Source organism: Balaenoptera physalus, assembly GCF_965194825.1.
Source record: "Balaenoptera physalus genome assembly, chromosome: 17".
Classification (NCBI taxonomy): Eukaryota; Metazoa; Chordata; class Mammalia; order Artiodactyla; family Balaenopteridae; genus Balaenoptera; species Balaenoptera physalus.
In genome coordinates, this window is record NC_138895.1 from 43,940,372 (window position 1) to 43,947,966 (window position 7,595).

The 7,595-nt window shown below is 42.3% G+C and overlaps 1 protein-coding gene across 4 annotated transcripts in view; it reads right to left on the reverse strand.

The window, feature by feature from the left end:
• The window catches only part of CDH17 (cadherin 17), a gene marked incomplete at its 5' end in the record, with an annotated part of 100,093 nt that extends 93,843 nt beyond the window's left edge, over positions 1 to 6,250 (reverse strand). For 3 of the 4 annotated variants that reach the window (XM_082433420.1, XM_082433421.1, XM_082433417.1), the window contains one exon: positions 4,661 to 6,250. The remainder of the gene's footprint in view (positions 1 to 4,660) is intronic. The other variant, XM_082433419.1, reaches the window with a different exon arrangement.
• Positions 6,251 to 7,595: the final 1,345 nt, after the last annotated feature.

The window sequence follows — 7,595 nt, forward strand, 5'->3', positions numbered from 1 at the left end:
TGGTTTATGTGATTGCGGGGCTGCAGGACGGACCAACAGGCTGGTAACCAGGGAAGGCTGATGTTGCAGCTTGAGTCTAAAGGCAGGTCTGAGGGCAGGATTTCTTCTTTTTGAGGACCTCAGTCTTTCTCTCTTAACTCCTCCAAGTGTTTGGATGAGGCACACCCACGTTATGGAGAGTAATCTGCTTTACCCAAAGTCTACTGATTTAAATGTTAATCACACCTAAAAAAAACTTTCATAGCAACATCTAGACTGGTATTCTACCAAACATCTGGGCACCATGACCAAGTTGACACGTAGAACTGACCATGACACAGTGGGACCTGAGAGTCTTGTGTCCTCTCTGTGAGCTGGGAGGCAAGGTCATCTGCTGAGAGCCAGGTGATTAGGATGCCCGGGAGGCTGAGGAGAGTGGGAGTCAGAGAGGTAGTGGCAGGACCCTGGCAGGGAGTTCCTGAGCCACGTGGGGCGCGCTGAGCCTGGGTGAGTGCATGAATGTATGAATGAGTGAATATCTCAGTGACAGCAGAGAGACTAGCTGATGCTAGGATGTGTGACACCTCTGTCACAGAACTGGGAGAGGAGATAAACACGGGAGCAGGTGCAGATAGGTGTGTGGCTGGGGCAGGAGGATGAGGGAACCCAGCAGCCCTCCCCTCTCTTCCGCTTCTCTGCCCTGAGCACCCCAGGGGCAGTTCATGGTTTCAGTACTTCTAACTTCATTTCACTGGTATTGGATGAGGACCTCGTCACATGGTCCCTCCTTATCTGATGTCTTGGAACATCCCTGGGCCTCTATTTCTCCTGCACTTGATCATGCTCAGGGCCCCAGCTTCCTGGAATCTGCTGTCGACTGAATGATCTGGAGTCTCACGTGTGAAACTGCACGCTAGCTATACAAAAGGGCCCCTAAGGGGAGAATCATGTGATGAGGGGAAGGAGGGAAAAGTGCCTAGAGAGGCAGCTGGGGTTAGGCGGCAGGAGGACGGGAATTACAGCTGGGGTTCTGGTCCCAGCTCTGCCCTTTACCACCTGTGTGACTTCAGACCATTGCATCTTGTTTCCACTTTCTGTACCCCATTGAAACTGCCCTCGCCAAGGTGATAACACCCCCTCATGATAATCAGAGATGCTCTCCGGGCTGCACCTTACCAGACCTCTTACAACATCTGACACTATCCACAGTTCTCCCTGAATTGCCCTTTACCCTTGTTTTTTTGCCAGTACTCTGTCCTGGTTTTTCTTCTACCTCTTGAGCCAGTCCCTGCTAGTCCTATCTGTAGCCTCACTAGACTCCTGGGGTCAATCCCAAGTTATCTGGCCTCATCACTCATTCTAGGAGGTTGGCTCTGTTCCCATCTGTACACCAAAGTCTCAAGTCTCTCTCTCCAGCCCAGATCTCTCTCTTGGTCCGGGCTTCAGTCTTTTTAGTCCAACCAATTTTTGCCAGAGCACCATCTACACTTCCCAAACACACAACGAAACTCAACATATCCAAAATTAACCGCACGGTTTTAATTCCTCCCAAATTGATCCTTCTGGGACACCACCACTTCATGCTAGCCCTGGTAGCATGTGTGCTGTGATTGATTAGTAATTCCTGTCATGGGTACAAATAGGAGACTGGCAATGGATATGCCTGGAAATCACCAACCTTGTCTAGGAGGACTCTGTGACTTGGATATTGGGGCCTCAATAAACATTGGTTTCCCTTCTCTGCTTATGAGTCTCTCACTAGACAACAAAACATTGGGATTGCCTCTGAAAATGTTATCTTTAAGAAGTATTTCTTGGGAAAAAAAATAGTCTTTTCAACAAATGGTGTTGAAACGACTGCATATCCACATGCAAAGGAATGAAGTCAAACTCCTACCTCACACCATCCAGAAAAATTAACTCAGAATGGATTAAAGACTTAAGTGTAAGAACTCTGTAAAACCCTTAGAAGAAAACAATGGTAAATCTGTATGTCCTTGGATTTGGCAATGGTTTCTTAGATATAACAGCAAATGCACAAACAATAGAATAAACAAATTGGACTTCATCAAAATTAAGAATTTGTGCTTCAAAGAATACTATTGAAAAAGTGAAAAGACAACCCACAGGATGGGAGAAAATATTGCAAATCACATATCTGAGAAGGGAATTGTAGCTAGAAGACATAAAAAAAACTCTTACAATTCAAAAATAAATACATAAAAATCTAATAAAAAATAGACAAAGGGTAAGAATAGACATTATTAAAGAAGGTATACAAATAGCTAACAAATATATGAAAAGATGGTCAACATGATTAGGCATAAGCAAAATGTAAATCAAAACCACAATAAGATACTACTTTATACCCATTAAGATAGCTATAATAAAAAGGACACACATAATAACAAGTATTGGAGAGGATGTAGAGAAATCAGAATCCTCATACACTTCTGGTGGGAATGTAAAATGATACAGACGCTTTGGGGAAAAAATCTGGAAGTTTCCTCAAAAACTTAAACCATTGGAATTGCAATCATTGTTGCTTTTGTTGTGGTCATCCATGTACAATGCTTGGTGTCAGTCTATTTATCTCTTGTAAAAAAAAAAAAAAGAAAAAAAAAAAAAACTTAAACCATTGGACCTAGCAATTTCATTCTTAGGTATGTATCTAAGAAAAATGAAAACATATGTTCAAACAAAAACTTGTACATGAATGTTCCTGGCAGCATTATTCATAATAACCAAAAGTAAAAACAACCAAATGTCCATTCATCTGACAAATGGATAAACAAAATGTGGTATATCCACATAATAGGATATTTTTCAGCCATAAAAAGGAATGAAACACTGGCATATGCTACAACATGGATGAAGTAAAAGTAGCCAGACAAAAAAAGGCCAAGTACTGTATGATTCTATTCATGTGAAACGTCTGGAACAGGCAAGTTCATAGAGCTAGAAAGTAGATTAATGGTTGCCTGAGGTCAGGGAGTAGGGGGATGGGGTGGAGGGTTATAGTTAAAGGATATGGGGTTTCTTTCTGTGCTGATGAAAATGTTCTAAAATTCATTGTGATGATGGTTGCACAATTCTGTAAATATACTAAAAACTATTGAATTCTATACTTTAAATGGGTGCATTTTATGTACATTAATTTTATCTCAATAAAGCTGTTAACAAAAAAAGGAAGAGGTAAGTCCTGCAGCCAAACCCACCCTGATATGAAATACAAGACACAGGCTAAACATTTGCAGTTACCTCAGACCAGGCATTTCAGAACAAATTCATTGTGTTCTATTATCATAGATGTTTTGAGGGCTTTTAATCATTTTATTTTCACTTAAATATACTTGTTTTACTTATTTTACTTATTATTTGATCTCCTCTTTTATGTTTTACTTTTAAAAATGTGAATAAGAATATTTCAGTACTTGAAGATTATCTTTGCCCTGAGCAAAGAAGGAAGGAGAAGACAGTGTGACCACAGGCCCTTCGGTCTCTCTCCTAATGTTTCAGGTCAGGCAGTTCAACACTAGAGAAACCCTTTAAACTCACTGCCCACCCAAAAGGGAAGACAATTTTCTTTCTACATGACCACACCTAGCAACTCGGAAGAAAAAGGAGACATTTTTTTCTCCCTTTGGTCTTTCCCCTCAGGGTAATATTAAGCCTAGTGTCAGTAACAACCCAGGAGAATTTCTGGAAAACCTCTGTTATCTTAAGCCTGAAATTTTCCAGTTGCTACATGAGAAAATCCAGGAACTGAAATCTCACATCTGCGATCCACTTGGTTCCCCTGCCTCTGCCAGTGCTCAGGAGCTTCTCACAGTGCAGAGGAAGGAGGAGGGGAGGAGGGGAGCCACTGGGGAGAGATTCTCGGGGGTCACCAATGAACGCTCAGGAAGCACCAGGTCTCCCTCACAAAGCATGGGGGAGGACCTGCAGAGCACCTTTAATTAAATTGCTTAGAATCCCTCTCACCCCCATGCCCCTAATTTAAACCTGATGTGCTTGACCAGTGTGTCACAGAGGCAGGGCTCCAGAGGGACTATTTTTACTCCCATATCCTCCCAAATCTGCTCCCTAAACATGAGAAACAAAGGGGGTTGCCTAGAACCAGGACTACATCCAAACAGACTTACAAGACAGAGGTGGCTGTACCGTCTCTAAGTTACAAATACAAAAGAAAACTAATAACAGTTAACAACACAGGACTTGACTAAAAGTTAACCAAAACCCACCACTCTTTTCTAACCCCTGAAAGAGTTTTCTGAAGACAAATAATAAATTTTCAGGACTGAGGTTCTTAGCCCTGGCTGTATGGAATCATAGGGATTCTGATAGGATTGGTGTTTGATGACCTAACAGCAACCATCTCTAGGTTCTCCTTGGTACCAAAGACACAGCTCAGGTTGAGACCCACCGATCTAATGCCTGCCTTTGCCGGGCACTTTCCTAATTGGTCTCAGCAGAGTATCTCATTGAATCCTCATGACAAAACTGTGAGGTCATTATATTTATTACTTTACAAATAAGGAAACTGAGGAACAAAGAAGATAAAAATGGACTCTCCAAGGCTTGAATCCAGGTGTGAATTAAAAAAAAAAAAATCAAAGCACTTCACAGCTGCCCTGGGCTGAGCTCCTGTAGAATGCGTCTCCTACACAGCTCTACTTACCTACCAGGCACGACAATCAGATGGGCAGCTCAGTCCACTAGGCAGATGCATCAGCTCACAGAGCCACAGCCAAAACATCAACACTTCCACCCCAGCAACATTCTCACCAGCTGTCCCTCCACTCCACCTTTTCTGAGAGTTACTTCACTGGGAATCCTGCCCCAGCTGTGAAACCTGCCCGGGTGTCATTTCCATTCACTGATAACATCAACCACTTTATCCCATAGAGCGCTTTCTACCCAGATCTCTTCCCCAGCCGTGTCCTCTTAGACATCCCCCTGACCTTCCTTGTCATGGAGCAAGAGCATCCCCTGGCTGACTTGGATCCAGTCTCTCTCTCAGCTGGTCTGGAGGAAGGTCACCCTCTCTCAGAGCTAATGAGGAAGTGGTTAGCTTTACTGGAGCTCAGCTCAGACCAGCCAGGCCTAGCAGCCAATATTGTTCAAAGAATTAGGCGTGACGCCAGGTGCACCTTGCCCCCAGCAGTAACTCAATTACCCCTCACTCAGTGAGCTTTCTACATGTACCCTCCCCTCAGTGACTGAACATTCTCTCCATTACTGGGGTATCATGTGGCTCCCAGTGCAGCAATGCCAACGTGCTGACCTTCCTTCTGGAATTTAACAAGAACCTTGGACTTTGAAAATTAATTTTCTTCTGTCTTTAGAATACAGTACTCTTTGGTCCTTTTTTTTATTGATCATGAGGGAAAGAATGAAGGGAAAATTACCAGGGAGCCAGTCCCAGGGGTTCTCAGTGTCAATGACACATTTCATGAGACTGACATAGGCAATGAGAACTTATTTCTCCCCGGATTTATTTAGCTCCCTAATAAACAAGTCTACTATTCTCTGAGTCAGAGTGTTTAAGACAACAGATTTTGGGTACTGGCAAATTAGGATCTGAATCCCAATTCCAATGCTATTCTTTGACTTCTATATATTTATCACCAACATGGATTTGGAAATCTTAGATTAGACCCTCCATACCTCAGCCCCTAGTCTGTTTGTGCTCATAACTGCAGTGGCCCAAGGGGGTGAAAAACTAAGATGCATTAGGGGTGTTTGTAGGGAGCTCTGAACTCTGTCTAAAAATGGTACCAATATATTTAAGAATATATCGACGGTAGAAAGAGGAAATCCCAACATCTTCCATTAATTACTTTTCTAAACAGCTTTTCAACTCTACTCCACCTGCCTTGAGAGTGTTTTTGCCATCTGCCTCCCAAGCCCAGACCAGAAACCAACAGCAATTAGCCTCATCTGTCACAAGCCTAGGAGGCTTGATCACCCTATCTTGTTGTATTACAAAGCCTGCTAGGAAACTAAAATTGGTGTCGTTAACATAGCAAACCAAATACAAAGGAAGCCACAGAAAGTTAAGTTCAAATCCTCATATAAGTTTCTATTTAAAAAGTTAAAATGCAGCAAACATCAGTGAGAAAGCTTGAAATGAGTCATTAGACACCACAGTGAACACAATTTGGACATGTTTCTCACGAAATGACTTCTGGAGTTGCGGTGGGAACTCTGATTTCTATTGGTAGCTGACTAGAGAGTTGCCCTGACTTTATAACCCTGCAGCATATTCTTTATATTCTGCAGCATATTCTTTATAACCCTATCTTCATATTCTGTGGAGCCTGCAACTCTCCCCAGCAGGAACCTTGCACAGTTTTCAAATGTAGCCCATCTGATTGCCCCAGAAGTTGTTTTGCCACTTAAAGTGTTCATCTGCTGAATTTAGGGATGGTCCCCAGTTCCTGCTTAACTGTTTAGTCTGATCATTAAGCAGTTACTTTGTTTTTCTTCCATTTATTTGTTTATTTATGCCTTCTCTTTTTTTCCTCCAAACTCCCAGTCCATCCCTCCCCCACCCCACATCCCCCTTGGCAATCACAAGTCTGTTCTCTATGTCTGTGAGCCTGTTTCTGTTTCATAGATAAGTTCATTTGTGTCATATCTTAAATTCCACATATAAGTGATATCATATGGTATTTGTCTTTCTCTTTCTGAATTACTTTTAAACAGTTACTTTGATGATGTCTATTTAGCAAGTGTCTATTCTGTGCCAGGCACTGGGCAAAGTGCTTGGCTTATGTTATCTCTAATGTACACAAGTCTGAAAGTTAGGTCACGATCTCCAACCCCACTTACAGTTAAGGAAAATGAGGTTCAGAGAAGTCAAATACCTTGCTAAAGGACACATAGCTGGTAGGTTACAGAGCTAGGATTTGAACTCAGATGTACTGACTCAAGATCTTTGTCACTGTGAACATTGCTCCTGATTTATAGAGATGTCCTAGTCACAGCTTCTACCCTGGACACTGTGACCCCACCCTTTCTCTCATCACTTGGCCTTGAGTGACTCCACCAATCAGAAGAGGCCTTAGTATACAACCAACTTTGTTTTACATAGTCTTAAAAAAAGTTCTGGAGAATTTATGTCAAAACTAAAACTGCTGCTTTGGGTAAACTCACTAATGTTCAAGTAGGCAATATTAAACAAGCCCTATTAATTCATCTACTTCTATAGTCCCTCCTGGACATATTTATATGAATTCATCCAGACTGCTCTGTCCAAATGCCATGCTCTCCATTTCAGAAGCCTCCTGGGCTCACTAAGGTTCTCCTGAGGATGAGGAAGGTGGTAACTTCTCTTTTCCTCTTGTACTGGTTAGGTCCTTGGAGGCTTTTTCCAAGTCTACTTGTGCTCAAGTCTGAAGAGGCACCATGCAAGTTACTCTTAACATCACCCATTTGGTGTAGACAATTTGAGGAATTTTGCTCTCTTAATCACAGAAGTTGGTAAGTTCTGCCTCTTAACTAGGAGTTCATGAGTTCTGACTTTGAACACAGAAGTTCATGAGTTGAACAAATGATCTATAGCTGCCTCCAATCAACAACTTAGAATAACTGACTTCCAGGCTCTAACC